At 43.5% G+C, this 18735-nt stretch overlaps 1 pseudogene; it reads right to left on the bottom strand.

The window, feature by feature from the left end:
• Positions 1-398: 398 nt before the first annotated feature.
• On the bottom strand, positions 399-2953 carry LOC129026145 (tubulin beta-8 chain-like; annotated as a pseudogene).
• Positions 2954-18735: the final 15782 nt, after the last annotated feature.

Genomic DNA, 18735 nt, shown 5'->3' with positions numbered 1-18735 from the left:
CCCCAAGTTCGTGTGAAGCCTGCCTGCCATGTCCACAGCCCATGCCGACCCCTCCTGAAGGCACTGGAATGCTTGTTCCTGCTCATGTGATAACTCCAGACAGCTTCAGCCTTGCAGGACAACTATGCGCCTCTGGCAGCAGTGGCCAGAGGGCCCATAGAAAGAGATTGGAGGTGAAACCAGATGCTGTGAGCATACTTTGTTAGGCAAAACCACATACTATAAAAGTGCTTTAAAATGCAGCAGGAGGAGACGTGAAGACACAAATGAACAAGTGCGTAGTGACACGTGGCTGTCAGAACACAGTGAGGGATCCACACTGCTTCCCCCCTTTACCTAGGAAAGGAGAGTTCTAGGCTACCTCCTCCTCAGCCGTGGCATCCTGATATTGCTGATATTCAGACACCAGGTCGTTCATGTTGCTCTCGGCCTCGGTGAATTCCATGTCATCCATGCCCTCGCCCGTGTACCAGTGGAGGAAGGCCTTGCACCTGAACATTGCTGTAAACTGCTCTGAGACACGCCTGAAGAGTTCCTGGATGGCTGCGTTGTTCCCAATGAAGGTGGCCGACATTTTCAGCCCCCGGGGTGGGATGTCACAGGCGGCTGTTTTTACGTTGTTGGGGAGCCAGTCAGCAAAGTAGCTGCTGTTCTTATCTTGAATGTTGAACATCTGTTCATTCACCTCCCTCATGGGCTGCGACCCCTGAAAATGGGGCCGCCGTCAGGCAGCGGCCATGGCGGGGGTCGCAGGCTGCCATCATGTTCTTAGCATCAAACATCTGCCGGGTGAGCTCAGCCACGGTCAAGGCCCGGTACTGCTGGCTGCCCCGGCTGGTCAGTGGGGCGAAGCCGGGCATGAAGAAATGCAGCCGGGGAAACGGGACCATGTTCACGGCCAGCTTCCGCAGGTCGGCATTCAGCTGGCCTGGGAAGCGCAGGCACGTGGTGACCCCACTCATGGTCGCAGACACCAGGTGGTTCAGGTCACCATAGGTGGGTGTGGGCAGCTTTAGGGTCCTGGAACATATGTCATACAGCGCTTCGTTATCTATGCAGAAGGTCTCATCCGCGTTTTCTATGAGCTGGTGGACTGAGAGGGTGGCGTTGTAGGGCTCCACCACGGTGTCTGACACCTTGGGCGAGGGCAGGATGCTGAATGTGTTTATGATCCTGTCTGGGTACTCCTCCCGGATCTTACTGAGCAGAAGGGTACCCATCCCAGACCCAGTCCCCCCACCCAGGAAGTGGGTCAGCTGGAAACCCTGCAGGCAGTCACAGTTCTCAGCCTCCTTTCTGACAACGTCTATCACTGACTCCATCAGCTCCGCGCCTTCTGTGTAGTGTCCCTTGGCCCAGTTGTTTCCGGCCCCACTCTGACCTGTAAGACAGTACAGCCGGTCACTCGATGGCCAGGTTTACGGTCATCAGTGGTCACCACCATATTGCAAAAAGAGCCAAGTGTCACGTGTGAGGTGAAAGCACCATTCGCCCTGCAGGTGGAGCAAATGAAACCCCCTCCCCCGGAGTTACAGGACAGCAGCTTCCCCCGTTAGGAATTAAGTCAGGAGTCAAACCTGAGATGGGCTAACAGACCTCACTGCAGGTAGAGCAAATGAACCCCCCCCCCCCCCGGAGTTACAGGACAGCAGCTTCCCCTGTTAGAAATTAAGTCAGGAGTCAAACCTGAGACCGGCTAAGAGACCTCGCTGCAGGTGGCTCCTGCCCATTTTCAGGGAAGGCAGTAGCCACAGCCCCAGCTCAGCTCCCTGCAGGGAGTTTACATCAGTAGCTCCTCACCTTGAGGAGACACCCGGGCCTTCCATGGGGGGCAGGGTGGGGTGGGGCGGGAAGGGGGGAGCAGGCAAAGTGGTTCACTCCAAACTTGAGAGGGATTTAAAGACAAGTCTCTATTTTAAACATTGGTGCAAGCCTTGCATTTGACTCCAAGAATATCTGTGTTAGTTTTCCTACCAAAAATATGATTTTTAGCACTAACCATTGTGTGCCATGGATAGACTGGAATATGACCCATAGTTACCCAGGGACTCCACAGCCCAGCTTGAGGATGGCACTGAGGGTAACAGGAGGTCATGGAGTGTTCTCCATAGAGGAGTAATTGGGTCATTCCTGTGTCTTAGGGAAGTCTCTCTGGCTCCCGAGGGCAGCATACTAGACACAGGAGAGGCGGATTGAGCGACTCCACTCGGAGGATACAAGGGTGTTCAGAGGCCCTGGCTCCACAGTTCCCACAGCGATGACCTTGGGGACACTCCTGGATTTTGAGCTGCCCTGGCTAAGGAGCCCACCCCAGTCTTCTCCCGCAGCTCACCGAAGATGAAGTTATCTGACCTGAAGACCTGCCCGAAGGGCCCTGAGTGCACAGAGTCGATGGTGCGGGGCTCCAGATCCACGAGCACAGCGCGGGGCACGTACCTGCCACCTGCGCGGGGCGGGAGCGCATCAGGAGGGGAGGGCCGCGTTCCCAGGAGGGCGGTGGGGAAGGAGGGGATCTCACCGCTGGCCTCGTTGTAGTACACGTTGATGCGCTCCAGCTGCAGGTGGCTGTCCCCGTGGTAGGTGCCAGCGCAGTCGATGGCGTGTTCATCAGAGATCACCTCCCAGAACTGCCAGAGAAGGGAGGGACCAGACAGGCCAGGGCTGAGTCTCGGAGGCGCCCCAGCCCCCCTCGCACCCCCACCCTCATCCGCACCCCCATCCCTAGGCCGCCGTGTCCCTGGGGTCCACCCCGGCCGCCTCGACAGCAACCAGTTCCACCACGTTCCCAGCAGGGAGCCCAGAGGCCGCAATGCAGGGACTCCGCCCCCGCTACTGCCAACATCTTCCCCGGCACCCAGCAGGCCCGGGCTGGGCCCTCAGAGCCACGGCTGCCAACCTTGGCGCCGAGCTGGTTCCCGCACTGCCCGGTCTGCGTGAGCACGATTTCCCTCATGGCCAAGGCGGGATCAGGGCTGTAGGAGAAACGCGAGAAGGAGGAGCAGACGCGCAGCGACCCAGCCTGCCCTCCGCCAACGCTTAAATAGCCCCGCGCCCACCTCCCCCAGGCTCGGATTCGGCTCCCAGAATAAGCAACAGCTTTGCTTCCACACAGGTGCACCCACCTGTGAATACCTTGGCGTTGAACGTCTGTTGGAGAGCTCAGGTGTCCTTGCGTGGTCCTTTCCACGTTGGGGAAAGCTGCTCAGCTGGAGAACTTCCTCGCGCTTCTTTAGTAAGACTAAATCTCTAGCTGAGCTGAAACTGAATTTTCCTCCCATGTGGGAGGGGAAGACTCTTGTTTCCATATTCACAGAGTGCCTTTGCACCTGTCCTAGATTGATGACATATTTTTGTAATGGATGCGTCCTTTCAATCTGTTAGGAGATCTGTGGTTAGGAAAGGCCTTCCGTGTGTTAACTCAACGGACTTAATTATACGTTTTACTTTGGAGCAGTTCAAATCCGCAGTAAGCTATGGGTGTTAGAGATAGTCAGGCCTCTGATTTAGCTAGAGTCTTCTTTAGAGTACGATTAGCCCTTTCACCTTTCCAGAGGACTGCAGTCTCCAGCAGAGTGAAGGTAATAGTGGATTCTTAAAGCTGAGGATAGGTGTTGGGCTACGCCTGCTGTGAAAGATGGGCCATTGTCACTTTGCAGGCTTTTAGATTACCCAAACTGAGGAGTTATTTCTTCTGGTAAACATTTTTCAGATGGGGTGGGGAATGCCTCGATCTAACCAGTGAAGGTATCAGTAAACATTAGCAAATATTTGAATCTCCTGCAGAAAGGCATCGGTGTAAATTAGAGTTGCCAGTTCTCACCTGGATAGGTTCCTCAATTTTGGACAGGTTTAACTGGAGAAGGAGAAAATTGCTGGGCATTTGGGTCATGCCCGTCACAGAGCTCACAGTGCTGAGTCACCTGTTTTAGTGTCTTGAAAAGATTTACCCCTATAGACAAATGAGACATTAACAGAAACAATCCCTTCTAGGGTGAAAAGAATTATGAAAGTGCTGAGTTATGTTCCTGTGATTGGTACTTGACATTAATAATTTATTACCATCATTCAGCCAGCCAGAGGGGCCCTGGACGGAAATGCAATCCCTGGCCCATTTTTGTTCTTCTTCAGGGTATTCCGGCCCAGTTCTATGTATGCTGACCAGCACGCCCATAAGCTTCACTGGCCTTTCAGTGCAGGGGCCTTGGCTGCGGCATCTACAAGGGCATTTCCTTTTACATGGTCAGTCTCTCTTTTGATGTCCTCTGCAATTAATTATAGTCCCTTTTTGGCAGCAAAGCAGCATTCTAACAAACTCAAAATCTGAATGATATTGTATGGAAAAGCCCTCGGGGGTCAGGAGTCCCTACCCATTCCAAATTGCAGCATAAGCATGAAGCAAAAAAAAAAATCATACTTGGAATCAGTGTAAATGTTAATTTTTAAATCCTTTCCAACTGCAGGGGCCTAGTAAGTTCAATTAACTCAGCTTTTTGAGCTGAGGTCAAGGTCAGCAATGCTTGTGCCTTGATTCTCTTGTGCTGACTAATAGTAGCATATCTAGCCCTCCTGTTTTCCTGATGCATAAAACAACTTGCATCTGTTAACCACTCTGCCTTGGGATGGTCAAGGGGCTCATCTCTCCTAAGTCTGGCCTGCTAGGATAAATTTGTTTCATAACCTGTGACATGCTTTTGCTGTATCCCCAGTCAAATCTTATCTTGAATTGTATCTCCCATAATTCCATATATCGTGGGAGGGGCCCCGTGGGAGGTAATTGAATTGGGGGATGGGTCTTTCCCATGCTGTTCTCATGACAGAGAATAAGCCTCATGAGATCTGATGGTTGATTTATTTATTTATTTTTGAGACAGTCTTGCTCTGTTGCTCAGGCTGGAGTGCATTATCATGATCTTGGCTCACTGCAACCTCTGATTCCTGGGTTCAGCGATTCTCCTTTCTCAGCTTCCCAAGTAGCTGGGATTACAGGCGCCAACCAACATGCCTGTTTAATTTTTGTACTTTTAGTATAGATGGGGTTTCACCATGTTGGCCAGGCTGGCCTCCATCTCCTCACCTCAGGTCATCCACTGCCTTGGCCTCCCAAAGTGCTGGGATTACAGCTGATGGTTTTATAAAGGGGAGTTTCCCTATGCAAGCTCTTTTGCCTGCTGCCATGTACGAGATGTGACTTTGTTCTTCACTTGCCTTCTGCCATGAGTGTGAGGCCTCCCGGACCATGTAGAACTGTGAGTCAATTAAACCTCTTTTCTTTATAAGTTACCCAGCCTCAGATATGTCTTTATTAGCAGCATGAGAACAGACTAATACAACCTGTATGCCAGAAAGGCTAGGAGCACCTGCGGACTCTGGCAGATAAGCAGCTAGGTTTATGGTTTGGCAGGCTTTAAGGGTTATGTCTGGAGTTTCTAGCAATAAGGCCTGACACTTTCATAAATGTTCTCCTATTATCCACTTGTGCCCTTTAGTTTCTAAGACCTTCTTCCTTTGGTGTGGGGTCAAAAACCTGTAGGTGCTATTCTAATTTTAGTTTATTAGCTTTGCCTACTAGAAAATTGGTAGCAGCAATAGCTCTAAGACATCAAGGCCATCCTGAGGCCACCTGGCCTATCTGCTTAGAAAATTAGGCTACTGGCCTTGGAATGTCCCCCAGTTTTGGGACAAGGTTACCCAAGACCTATGACTTGATTTTTGGTCACATAAAGAAAAAGTGTTTCATCCAACCTGGGGACTCCCACGGCTGCAGCAGAGCCCAATTTCTCCTTGAGAGTATTGAAGGTTTGCTTGCAGTTATACTTACATTCTAGGAGCCCTAAATCTTTCCCTTCAGTGTATCATATAACGGCTTGGCTACATGTCCAAATCTGGGCACCCATAAGCAGCAGTACCCAGCCATCTCCTAAAAAAGCCCACAGTCATTTGTCAGACTGGGAATCCTTAGATGACTAAAATAAATTTTTTATCTTCTAGGGATGTTGATCAGTTCCAGAGGTTAAGATAGATTCCAAATATTTAAGTCTTTGAGTCAATATCTGAGCCCTGTATGGTGATACCATATATCTGCAAGTTCCCAGGAAATTTACCAACTTAACAGTATTATTATTTGAGTCTTCTTTAGTTGGGCTAGCAATGAGCAAGTCACCTACATACTGAATAATTGTGTCCCTTTCCAATTGTAGATTTCTTAAGTCCTTAGCTAAAGCATTTTCAAATAAGTGGGGGCTATCCCAGAACCTTTCAGGGATGACTGTCCAGGTTAGTTTTGAGGCTGAATCCATATCTGGATCAGTCCATTCAAAGGCAAACATATTATGAATCTGGATGCATTGAGATGCAGAAAAATGCATCTTTCGGATTTAAGAATGTAAACCAGCTCGCATCCACTGTGACTTGGTAAATTTTGGGGACAATGAGGTATATGGAGACAACTGCATTTCTTAATGCTCTAAGGGTTCTGACAAATTTGTACTTGCCATTTGGCTTTTTATCTGGTAATATGCAAGTATTGTAAGGAGACTTTCATGGACTTCATAACTCATATGGCAAGAATTTGGCAATAAGGGGTTGAATTTCCCCTCATGCTTCTTGCCTTAAAATGTATTATCACTTCTGAGGGCAGGAGAACTAGGCTGAAGTTGGATTTGAATGGGGGAGGTGTTTAGTGCATTTCCCAGAGCCTGTGTGGCCCAAACCTCAAGATTTACTTGAGACAATACCTCAGGTGGTAAATGTGACAGCTCATTCTTAACTTCTTTTTTTCCCCCGAGGGGTCAGGAACAAAAGTAACCCTTGCTATGCTTTATGATCTGTGAAGGTGACCATGACTTGGTCTCCTGAGTCAATAAACCTCTCCCCAGTAAGAGGTCAGGCATTCAGACAGTACTAAAAGGTAGGTGAGAAGCCCAGAGGCCCTGGAGGACAACTTAGAAGATACCAAAAGCAGTTATTTTGGGCTTGTCCATCGTGAGGAGACAGGAGCCCATTGTATTGAATCTGGACAGAGTCATCTGCTCCCATACCTAATAAGAAGTTAATACTCTTACCTGCCACTTCAAGAGTCACCTGACGCTCCTCCATCTCTCGATAGCTAATAGTCCAATGGGAGTGGCAGTAAGTATCAGGCCCTCCCACTTGCGAGTCTGCTGGGCTCTCAGGATGGCTCCCTTGGAAGCACGGTGCATTTCCTTCGGCAGTGGCCGACCTTCTTACAGAAGGCACATTGATTTATATCCACGGCACAGTGGCCCAGAGGCACAGACTGGGACTTTCACCTTCTCACTTCCTCTGTGAAGGCCAGGGTTAAGGGGCTGCCTCTGAAGTGGTGGAGAGCACAAGGCTGCAGCTAGAAGCTGGACCTCTTGGCAGATTTGGTTTATTTTATCTTTTCTCTGCCCTATTCCTGTGACGGAAAACTACAAAATCCAAATCTAAAATCTGATCCATGGGAGTCTGGAAGCCAAAGGCTGCTTTTGGCAGCTTCCTGCAGATATCAGAAGCAGGCTGGTCTATAAAGTAAACTCCTAGCAATGCCTGTCCCTTCTTGGAGTAAGGGTCACTGTTAGTGTATTTTCTCAAGGTCTAAATTATCCACCCTTGTAATAAGGCTAGGTTTTCATCTTTTCCGAGTAATTTTCCAGACTTTATAAAAATTAAAAAGCTTTATCACAATTTTTTTTATTCCTTCAAGGAGTCAAATGATCATAACTTTTTCCCTCTATATCCCACTTTCTTCCTAATTCATTTGTCTTTTCTAGATTCTAGTTCTCTTTTGGGTCTTAGTCAGGCACTGCTGTGCCTCCTACTTGATAGGTGTCATGTCCCTGGTTGCAGGCTGCCACCCTATTAGCATGTGCTCTACCACTCCCATAACACACTGCTTTCCTTTTTCCTTTTTTTTTTTTATTATACTTTAAGTTTTAGGGTATATGTGCACCACGTGCAGGTTTGTTACATATGTATACATGTGCCATGTTGGTGTGCTGCACCCATTAACTCATCATTTAGCATTAGGTATATCTCCTAATGCTATCCCTTCCCCCTCCTGCCACCCCACAACAGGCCCCGGTGCATGATGTTCCCCTTCTTGTGTCCATGTGTTCTCATTGTTCAATTCTCTCCTATGAGTGAGAACATGCTGTGTTTGGTTTTTTGTCCTTGTGATAGTTTGCTGAGAATGATGGCTTCCAGCTTCATCCATGTCCCTACAAATGACATGAACTCATCATTTTTTATGGCTGCATAGTATTCCATGGTGTATACGTGCCATATTTTCTTAATCCAGTCTATCATTGATAAGCACTTGGGTTGGTTCCAAGTCTTTGCTATTGTGAATAGTGCCACAATAAACATACGTGTGCATGTGTCTTTATAGCAGCGTGATTTATAATCCTTTGGGTATATACCCAGTAATAGGATGGCTGGGTGAAATGGTATTTCTAGTTCTAGATCCCTGAGGAATCACCACACTGACTTCCACAATGGTTGAAGTAGTTTACAGTCCCACCAACAGTGTAAAAGTGTTCCTATTTATCCACATCCTCTCCAGCACTTGTTGTTTCCTGACTTTTTAATGATCACCATTCTAACTGGTGTGAGATGGCATCTCACTGTGGTTTTGATTTGCATTTGATGGCCAGTGATGATGAGCATTTTTTCATGTGTCTGTTGGCTGCATAAATGTTTTCTTTTGAGAAGTGTCTGTTCATATCCTTCCCCCACTTTTTGATGGGTTCGTTTGTTTTTTTCTGGCAAATTTGTTTGGGTTCATTGTAGATTCTGGATATTAGCCCTTTGTCAGATGAGTAGATTGCAAAAATTTTCTGCCATTCTGTAGGTTGCCTGTTCACTCTGATGGTAGTTTCTTTTGCTGTGCAGAAGCTCTTTACTTTAATTAGATCCCATTTGTCAATTTTGGCTTTTGTTGCCATTGCTTTTTGTGTTTTAGACATGAAGTCCTTGCCCATGCCTATGTCCTGAATGGTATTGCCTAGGTTTTCTTCTACGGTTTTTATGGTTTTAGGTCTAACATTTAAGTCTTTAATCCATCTTGAACTAATTTTTGTATAAGGTGTAAGGAAGGGATCCAGTTTCAGCTTTCTACATATGTCTGGCCAGTTTTCCTAGCACCATTTATTAAATAGGGAATCTTTTCCCCATTTCTTGTTTTTTGTCAGGTTTGTCAAAGATCAGATAGTTGTAGATATGTGGCATTATTTCTGAGGGCTCTTTCTGTTCCATTGGTCTATACCTCTGCTTGGGTATCAGTACCATGCTGTTTTGGTTACTGTAGCCTTGTAGTATAGTTTGAAATCAGGTAGCGTGATGCCTCCAGCTTTGTTCTTTTGGCTTAGGATTGACTTGGCAATGTGGGCTCTTTTTTGTTTCCATATGAACTTTAAAGTAGTTTTTTCCAATTCTGTGAAGAAACTCATCAGTAGCTTGATGGAGATGGCATTGAATCTATAAAACACCTTGGGCAGTATGGCCATTTTCACAATATTGATTCTTCTTACCCATGAGCATGGAATGTTCTTCCATTTGTTTATATCCTCTTTTATTTCTTTGAGCAGTTGTTTGTAGTTCTCCTTGAAGAGATTCTTCACATCCCTTGTAAGTTGGATTCCTAAGTATTTTGTCAACCAAAAAAAGTCCAGGACCAGACGGATTCACAGCCTGATTCTACCAGAGGTACAAGTAGAAGCTGGTACCATTCCTTCTGAAACTATTCCAATCAATACAAAAAGAGGGAATCCTCCGTAACTCATTTTATGAAGCCAACATCTTCCTGATAGCAAAGCCTGGCAGAGACACAACAAAAAATGAGAATTTTAGACCAATATCCCTGATGAACATCGATACAAAAATCCTCAATAAAATAATGGCAAATCAAATCCAGCAGCACATCAAAAATCTTATCCACCATGATCAAGTGGGCTTCATCCCTGGGATGCAAGGCTGGCTCAACATATGCAAATCAATAAATGTAATCCAGCATATAAAGAGAACCAAAGACAAAACCCACATGATTATCTCAATAGATGCAGAAAAGGCCTTTGACAAAATTCAAAAATGCTTAATGCTAAAAACTCTCAATAAATTAGGTATTGACGTATCTCAAAATAATAAGAGCTGTCTATGACAAACCCACAGCCAATATCATACTGAATGGGTAAAAACTGGAAGCATTCCCTTTGAAAACTGGCACAAGACAGGGATGCCCTCTCTCACCACTCCTATTCAACATAGTGTTGGAAGTTCTGACCAGGGCAATCATGCAGGAGAAGGAAATAAACGGTATCCAATTAGGGAAAGAGGAAGTCAAATTGTCCCTGTTTGCAGATGACATGATTGTGTATCTAGAAAACCCCATCGTCTCAGCCCAAAATCTCCTTAAGCTGATAAGCAACTTCAGCAAAGTCTCAGGATACAAAATCAATGTGCAAATATCACAAGCATTCTTATACACCAATAACAGACAAACAGAGAGCCAAATCATGAGTGAACTCCCATTCACAATTGCTTCAAAGAGAATAACACACTGCTTTTCTACCATGCAGCAGGTAAACATAAATATATGTAAATCTTGTCTGGTCAGATCATACATCAAGATTAGCCTCTTAAATTTTTCTATGTGTTTTCCAGGCACCTCTGAAAACTGTTTTAGTTTTTCCTTGCATATGGCTAATTCAGACATAGAAAAGGGTACATATACCTATACAGTGTCCCTATTATCACCTGTCACTTCCCAGAGAGGGCAAACATTCAACTTTGCCAGCTGATAAGAGGCCCCACTGCATGTTGTTCTGGTGAAGCTTGGGTGTTCAAACAGTGGGGTATGTATGTAAGACAGGACTCGAAGGGCAGGGAGAAGATGATGACTGGACACTAGATAACCCTGGAAAACTAGATGAAATTAACAACATGTTGCACACCTCACCAGAACTGTAAGGAGTCTGACTGTGTTCTTATGGGGTGCTTGGACTGGCAGGGGGAGTTCAGCCCCAGCTAAGAAAAGCCTAATATTGAGAGGCACTTGCATTAAAAGGGTAATCAATTATGTGCCATCCCTATTTTGTCTTTTCCTCCATCAAACATATAGAAGCCCATTTTAATTTTTTATCCTGACCAAGCATCAGAGAAGCCTGTATATAATGTATTTCCTCCCACTTAGTTTCTCTTCTATAAAACAAATGAAGCTGCAAAAAAAGGAGTTAGACTGAACAGGGGAAATGGGAAGGCTGTAACTTGTATATTGTAATGTATTAGTCCATTTTCACACTGCTATGACAAAACTGACAAAACTCTCTCAGGAAAAAAGTGACATGCTGGGTTTAGAAAGTAGGGTCCAGCTGCCCTATACCAGCTCATCAAAGATGACCTTATGGTCAAGAAATGAGAGAAAACTCTTAAGAAAATCTCTCATGTTCTCCAACTTGAGGCTAATTGTTTGCAGAGGGTTGTCATAAAAGAGGATGTCACTAAACAGGCATATCTGATCTTATCATGTAGGGCTGTTAAATACCACATTTCAACTTCTAGTCATAATGATGGAGAGGTTATTGCTGATTTTTTTCTGATAATTAAGGTACAAAAATACTAGGTTCCAAGACATCTCTTTTTTTCAGTTCACTTGGACCAGTGGCAAATTAAATAAGCAATCAGCTAGAAGTCAGATGATCGCTGAGGAAAGGAAAAGCTAAACTGTTTGGAGCCTCTTTCCTGGGGCAGCCTCCAGGCTACTAGTAAACAGAGGAGGTGAGCAGAAAGGTGACAAGATGCAGAGCACTCAGGTGAGGGAAAGAGATTACAAGCTGGACAGTCCAAAAAGAGAAAGTGGTAAACACCTTGTTTAGCCAAATCCATTCTTCTCAATATTCCCAAGGGCCTCTAACCCTGTGGGCTTGGCCTCTAATCTGAGTATGACTCCCCCGGGCCTCTAACTTTGGGCTGAGTCTCTCACCCTAACATTATGCCCTAGGGCCTCTCACTTAAGTAGTAGTCGATAATCGTTCTTGCCCACCAGAATGGCTTCACAACTCTAAAAGACAGCGCACTTGACAGGTGTTAGCTGATTGATTCTGTGTGGATTGTTTTCCTTGGAGTGGGGGGTCTTGTCTTGGTGTCCCTTCATGGTGTTGCTGAAAGATGTTGCTGGAAAAGAGGGTCCTGATACAGACCACAAAGTAGGATTCTTAGACCTTGTGCAGGAAAAAATTTCAGGTGAGTCAGAGAGCACAGTGAAAGAAGCAAGTTTACCAGAAATACTCCATTAGAGTTGTACATCCTCAGAAAACAAGAGCAGGAATGCATTGTCTTTTGTTAGTGTCTCTACTTATAAGTAACCATAAAGAGAAAGAGTTATAATTAAACTTGGAAGGTGCAGATGTACTCACTAAAGTTGGGGCTATTGGTTTTAACAATGATCATTAACCCATTGACCTAAGCTAGCTCATTAATATTATCCTTACAAAAAAAAATGCTGCACTCCTAGGACATTTATACATTTTTCAGGCTTAGTGGAAGATGTTTTGTATGACCACAAATATTCAGCAATTGTAATTTGTGGCCAGCTAAAAAATGTGGCTATTTTCAGACCATGAGTATTAATCTTCTAGATGCCTTGTGAGTACCTAGCTACTCATATTAAGATAGAATATTCTAGTCATGTTTATTAAACTAGAAGCTTGGTAACCATGAGCTGCTCTAACACAACAAGTCTACTCCTCAAGGAGAAAATGTATTTCTCAGGAATTCTGTGCATTTTGTTTGATGGAATTTGGTATGTTTACCAAAATGGCAGAAAAGAGTGAAATTAGTCCTCAAAGATTTCTCAAGATTGGATATAAAGTAAACAAAATGATTATAGGTAATATGCAAGTTGATACAGTTGATATTCAAAAGAAATTTTGTTTGAAACACAATGAGATTTTTATTTTTACTTATTTATTATTATTATTATTTTGAGACAGAGTCTTCTCTGTTGCCCAGGCTGGAGTGTGGTGCACCATCTTGGCTCACTGAAACCTCTGCCTCCCAGGTTCAAGCAATTCTCCTGCCTCAGCTTCCCAAGTAGCTGCGATTACAGGCATGCATCAACACACCCAGCTAATTTTTGTGTCTTTAGTAGAGATGGGGTTTCACTCTGTTGGCTGGGCTGGTCTCAAACCCCTGACAACAAGTGATCTGCCCACCTTGATCTCCCAAATTGCTGGGATTACAGGCATGAGCCACTGCTCCCAGCCACAGTGAGATTTTTAAATAATTCTAACTGATTTACTGCTGTTGAGCAGGGAGCTGAGTAAATTCAACAGATCGTGGGCCTAAAGTAGGAGAAGACTGAGGACAAACTCTAGAACACATGTGATTAAATTAATTACAATGGAAACCAAATCAAATTTAATGAGGCTGTACCTCTTAGTTTCAAGATGTTTCCCCTCACTTTGAAATGTGGTGTTATTCAGTGGAAAAGAACAGGGTTCCCTGCAGGGATTGATTGACTGAAAGACATAGCTCAGGATTAAAAATCCTTTTTTCCACTTATAAACTAAAAATAAATTTTGTCATAAAAGAGGCTGTCAGTAAACCGGCATATCTGATCTTATCATGTAGGGTTGTTAAATACCACATTTCAACTTCTAGTCATAATGATGGAGAGGTTATTGCTATAAACTAAACTAAAAATAAATAAACTAAAAATAAATTTCTAAGCCCCTATTGACTAAATGGGCCCCTCTTCTTGGATAAGGACATTCCAAAGTTAACCTGAAAAGCTAGTTCAAGCCATGGGCCTCATTATATTCTCCTCCCTTTGGTTTTAATTTTAATTTCAATTTTTAATTTATTTTTGTGGGTACATAGTTGGTGTATATATTTATGGGGGTACATGACATACTTTGATGCAGGCGTGCAAAGAGTAATGCCTAATAAAAAATGAGGTGTCCATCCCCTCAAGCATTTATAGGTTGTGTTATAAACAATCTAATTATACTCTTTTAGTTTTTTAAAATGTATAGTTAAATTATTTTTTACTATAATCACCTTGTTGTGCTATCAAATACTGTCTTATTCATTCTTTCTAACAATTTTTTGTACCCATTTCGCATCCCCACTAACCGCCTGTTCCCTCACTGCCCTTCCCAGCCTCTGGTAACCATCCTTATACTCTCCATCTCTATGACACCAATTGTTTCAAATTTTAGCACACACAAATAAGTGAGAACATGTGACATTTGTCTTTCTGTGCCTGACTTATTTCACTTAACATAAAGACTTTCAGTTCCATTTATGTTATTGCAAATGGCAGCCTCTCATTCTTTCTTATAGCTGAATAGTACTCCATTGGGTATACATACCACATTTTCTCCATCCAGTCAGCTGTTGAGGGACATTTAAGTTCCTTCCAAATCTTGGCTATTATAAACCCTGCTGTAGCAAATATGAGAGTGCCAATATGTCTTTGATTTACCAATTTTATTTCTTTTAGACATATACTGAGCAGTGGGATTGCTGGATCATATAGTAGCTCTATTTTTAGTTATATCAAGAACATCCAAACTGTCCTTAAATGTGCTCCCAACAGCAGTGTACAAGGATTCCCTTCACTCCACATACTTACCAGCATTGGTTTTTTACTGACTTCTGCATAAAAGCCACCTTAACTGGGGTGAAATGATATCTCATTTTGGGTTTGATTTGCATTTCTATGATGATCAGTAATGTGTAGCACCATTTCATTTGCCTGTTTGACATTTGTATGTCTTCTTTTCATAAATGTCTATTTACATTTTTTGTCCACCCTTTAATTGGATTATTATATTTTTTATATAATTTTTTGAATTCAATATATTGTAGTGTATTATTCTGTTTCAGCACTGGTATAAAAAAAAATCAAGACTGGGTTATCTATTTATTTAGTGAGATGAAGTCTTGATCTGTTGCCCAGGCTGAAGTGCAGTGGTGCAGTCTCGGCTCACTGCAACCTCCGCCTCCTAGTTCAAGCAACTCTCTGCCTCAGCCTCCTGAGTAGCTGGGATTACAGGCACCTGCCACCATGCCTGGCTAATTTTTGTATTTTTAGTAGAGACGGGGTTTCACCATCTTGACCAGGCTGGTCTTGAACTCCTGACTTCGTGATCTACCTGCCTCGGCCTCCCAAAATGGTGAGATTACAGGAATGAACCACCGCACCTGGCAAGACTGGGTAATTTATAAAGGAAATGGGTTTAATTGACTCACAGTTCCACATGGCTTGGCAGGCCTCAGGAAACTTACACTCATGGCAGATGGGGAAGCAGGCAGCTCTTACATGACAGCAGGCGAGACAGCATGTATGTGAAGCAAAGGGGGAAGAGTCCTTTATAAAACCATCAGATCTCATGAGAACTCACTCATTATCAGAAGAACAGCATGGGGGAAACCACCCCCATGATCCAATCACCTTCTACAAGGCCTCTCCCTCAAAACCTGGGGATTACAATTCAATATGAGATTTGGATGGGGACACAAACCCTAACCATATCATGCAGCTATTAATTGCTTTTCAGATGGATAATTTACAAATATTTTCTCCAATTCTGTGGATTTTCTCTTCACTTTGTTTATTGTTTCCTTCACTTTAAAACGGCTTTCTGACTTGCTGTAATCCCATTTGCCCGTGTTTGTTTTGGTTGTCTGTGCTTATGGGGCATTATTTAAGAAATTTTTGCCCAAACCAATGCCCTAAAGAGTTTCCCCAATGTTTTATTGTAAAAGTGTGATACTTTGAGGCATTAGGTTTAAGTCTTTAATTCATTTTAATTTGATTTTTTTATGTGTCAAGAAATAGGGTTCTAGTTTTATTCTTCTGCCTATGGCTTGCCAGTTTTCCCAGCCCTATTTATTACAAAAACTGTCTTATTTTTTATTGTATGTTCTTGGCACTTTTGTTGAAAATAAGTTTAGTTTAGCTGTATGAGTTTGTTTCTAAGGTCTCTACTTCGTTCCATTTGTCTTTATGTCTGTTTTTATGCTACTGTCATGCTGTTTTAATTACTATAACTTAGTAGTATAATTTAAAACCAGGTAATGGAATTCCTCCAGTTTTTTTTATATACTCAGCATAGCTTTGACTATTGTGGTGTTTTGTGACAGTTCCATATAAATTTCAGAATTTTTTTTCTATTTCTGTGAGGAATGTCTTTTTTTTTTTTTAGATGGCATCTCACTGTGTCACCTAGGTTGGAGTGCACTGATGCCATCTCAGCTCACTGCAACCTCTGCCTCCTGGGTTCAAGCAATTATCTGCCTCAGCCTCCTGAGTAGCTGGGAAGGCACCTGCCACCACGCCCGGCTAATTTTTTTGTATTTTTAGTAGAGATGGGGTTTCACCAAGTTGGCCAGGCTGGTCTTGAACTCCTGACCTCGTGATCCACCAATCTTGGCCTCCCAAAGTGCTGGGATTACAGGCATGAGCCACTGCCCCTGGACTGTTACTTTGACAGAGATGGCATGAAATGTATAGATTGCTTTGGATTGTATGGACATTTTAGAAAAATACTGATTCTTCCAATCTGTGAACATAAAAATATCTTTCCAATTTTTGGGTCCTCTTTCATTTCTTTTATCAGTGTTTTACAGTTTTAATTGTTGAGAACTTTTATTTCTTTGGTAAATTCCCACACATTCTCTTTTATTTGTGGCTATTGCAAATAGTATTATGTTTTTGAATTCTTTTTCAGTTTGTTGACTGTTGGCATATAGAAATCCTACTGATTTGTATATGTTGATTGTGTATTCTGCAAATTTACTCAAGTTATTACTTCGAATAGTTTTTTGGTGGATATATTAGGCTATTATCACATTGCTATAAAAAATAATCAGTGACTGGTTAATTTATAAAGAAAATAGATTTAATTTGTTCATGGTTCTACAGGCTGTACAGAAAGCATAGCACTGGCTTCTGCTTCTGGGGAAGCCTCTGGCAACTGACAAGGTGAAAAATAAATCCGGTGCTTGCACATCACATGGTAAGTGCTAGGGCAGAGGGTAAGTGCTACACGCTTGTAGATAACCAGCTCTCATGAAAACTTACTATTGTGGGAATGGCACCAAAGGAAATGATGCCAAACTGTTCATGGAAATCCTGCCCTCTTGATTCAATCACCTCCCCACTAGGCCCACTTCCAACATTGAGGATTACATTTCAATATAAGATTTTGGTGGGAACACACACCCAAACTGTATCATTTTGCCCCTGGCCTTTCCAAATCTCATATCCTTCTCATATTTCAAAATATAATCATGACTTTCCAATAATTCCCAAAGTCTTAACTCATTTCAGCCTTAACTTAAAAGTCAAAAGTCTCATCTAAGACAAAGCTAGTTTATTCCTCCTATAAGCCTGTAAAATAAAAAAAAAGTTAGGCACTTTCAAGATAAAAATGGGGCAGTGGCATTGGGTAAATACTCCCATTCTAAAAGGAAGAAATCAGCCAAAAGAAAGAGGCCACAGGACCCACAATATTCTGAAACCCAGAAGAGAAGTTATTGAATTGTAAGGCTCCAAAATAATCATTTTTGACTCGGTGTCCCATTTCCAGGGCACACTAATGCCTTGGGAAGGTTCAACCTTGTGAATTTGCATGGTTCAGCCCCCATAGCTGCTCTCATGGGCTGGCATTGTGTGCCTCTGGCTGGTATTGTGTGTCTCTGGCTTTTCAAGCTGCAAGGTGCAAGCTGTAGCTAGATCTACCATTCTGGGATCTGGAGGACAGTGATCCTCTCCTCACAGATCTACTAGGCCATGCCCCAGTGGGGAGCCTGCATGAAGACTGTCACCCCACATTTATTTTCTCCATTGTTTTAGTAGAGGTTCTCCATGAGGGCTCCACCCCTGCAGCATGATTCTGCCTGCACACCCTGGCTTGTTCACACATCCTTTGAAACAAAGGTGGAGGCTCCCAAGTCTCAATTCTTGCATTTTGTACACCCACAGGCCTAACACCACATGGAAGCTACCAAGGCTTATGGCTTGCACCCTCTGAAGCAGTGACTGGAGTTGTAACTGGGTCAATTTGACCTACACCTGGAGCTGAAGCAGTGGCCAGGATGCAGGGAGCCATGTTCCAAAGCTACCCAAGGCAGCAGGTCTTGGGCCTGATCCCAGAAACTATACACTTCTTTTAGGCCTCAAGGCCTCTGATGGGGGGGCTGCCTTTTAGATTTCTAAAATGCCTTCAATTCCTCTTCCCCATTGTCTTGGCTATCAACCCTTGCTTTTTTTTAGGTTATACAAATATCTCTAACAAGTCGTTGCTCCATAGCCTGCTTGAGTTCCTGTCTTATAAAATCTTTTTATTTTTTAGCCACATGACTAGGCTGCAAAGTTTTCAAGCTTTTACACTATGCTTCCGTTGTAAGTTACAACTTATATATATTTTTTTGCTAGATCATGTGAGCATAGGTTTTTAGAAGCAGCCAGGCAACATCTCAAATGCTTTGCCGCTTAGACATTTTTCCAACAGAAACCCTAAATCATCAATTTCCAAATCAAAGTTTTATATATCCCTAGGGCATGACAGAAATTCAGCCAATTACCTTGCTAAGACAACATGCATGACCATTGTTTCGGTCCTAATTAAGTTTCTAATTTTATCTGAGACCTCCTTAGCCTGGCCTTCACTGTCCAGATCACTATCAGCATTTTGGTCACAGCCATTCAACCAGTCTCTGAGAAAATCT

The sequence above is a fragment of the Pongo pygmaeus genome, chromosome 11 (genome assembly GCF_028885625.2).
Source record: "Pongo pygmaeus isolate AG05252 chromosome 11, NHGRI_mPonPyg2-v2.0_pri, whole genome shotgun sequence".
NCBI classification, from domain to species: domain Eukaryota; kingdom Metazoa; phylum Chordata; class Mammalia; order Primates; family Hominidae; genus Pongo; species Pongo pygmaeus.
This window is presented reverse-complemented; position numbering and strand designations above follow the sequence as displayed.